At 66.0% G+C, this 1,010-nt stretch overlaps 1 long non-coding RNA gene across 1 annotated transcript; it reads right to left on the bottom strand.

The window, feature by feature from the left end:
* Positions 1-105: 105 nt before the first annotated feature.
* Positions 106-711, bottom strand: LOC113942754. Its single transcript, XR_003526041.1, has 3 exons — positions 664-711; positions 336-392; positions 106-186 (listed from the first exon to the last, which is right to left on the bottom strand). It is a non-coding gene; the product is annotated as an uncharacterized LOC113942754 (long non-coding RNA).
* Between the last annotated feature and the right edge of the window lie 299 nt (positions 712-1,010).

The raw sequence follows: 1,010 nt of genomic DNA, 5'->3' as shown, positions 1-1,010 counted from the left end.
ATTGAATTGCCAGGCCTGCCATGGCGAGTCTGATGCCATCTGTCACGCCTCTACGGGCTGGAAGAGGCAGGAACGGAGACTACCAGAATGGGAAGAAGGGAGTTCTCCGTACACCTCTGATGATGTGGAGCGTTTCACGTGCCAGGTTTGAGACAGCAGGGCTGTCATCAGTTATGTTTTGAAGGGCTGGAAGAGAAAGGAAGAGAGCCAAGGTGAGAGGCCAGGGGTGTGGGGACGTGAGGAGCCCCTCCTGCCAGGGCCATCCCAGCCAGCTCTTGCCATGGCCAGGAGGGAGCAGGGCCCAAGGGGATGAGCTGGAAAGTGCCCTCACTCACCTTGGCAGATGAGCTGCATCTCTGGCTGCTCCTGCTTCATGGACCTGGCGGCGATCCCTGGGAACACAGAACCTGTCAGGGCCCCAGAGGCACAGGTCCCCCGCAGCGGCACTGCCAGCCCGGCCACACGGCCTCCTGGCCTGGCAGGGCTGAGCCCGGGGCCTTCCCGCATGGGGACGCCCCAGGGCTGGGCTGGCACAGGGCGGCAGCAGGCACCAGGCCACTCGGGGCTCCACATGCCCTGGGCCGCATCCTGCTGCCGCTGCAGCAGCCGGGGCTGGGGCCGAGCTGCAGCAGGGCAGGGAGGGACCCTGGGCTTGTGGCTCACCCAGAAACTTGATGGCCAGCTTTCGCAGGGGCTCCTCTGGGAAGTCCAGGTACGGCAGGGCCTGGCGCACGTACTGGCCCACTCGGCTCCTGTCCTTTTCCAGCTGCAAAGAGTGCCAGGGCATGGAGGGAAAGCTGGGCTCAGGTTCTGCCCCTTGGCCGGGCGCTCCCTGCCCCCAGCACGGGGCTCCCCTGCCCGCAGAGCCCTGAGGCCCATCCAGCAGCCACTGGGGCCGGGTTTGGGGGGAGCAGAGGGCTGGGTGCTCCCGGGGAGCCAGAGGCTGGGGCTTTGGGGCCATCTTTACCAGGCACTCGGGAAACCTCCACGGCTGCTCCATGGTCACCAAG

The sequence above is a fragment of the Corapipo altera genome, unplaced genomic scaffold (genome assembly GCF_003945725.1).
Source record: "Corapipo altera isolate COAL_440 unplaced genomic scaffold, ASM394572v1 56231, whole genome shotgun sequence".
Taxonomy (NCBI): Eukaryota; Metazoa; Chordata; class Aves; order Passeriformes; family Pipridae; genus Corapipo; species Corapipo altera.
This window is presented reverse-complemented; position numbering and strand designations above follow the sequence as displayed.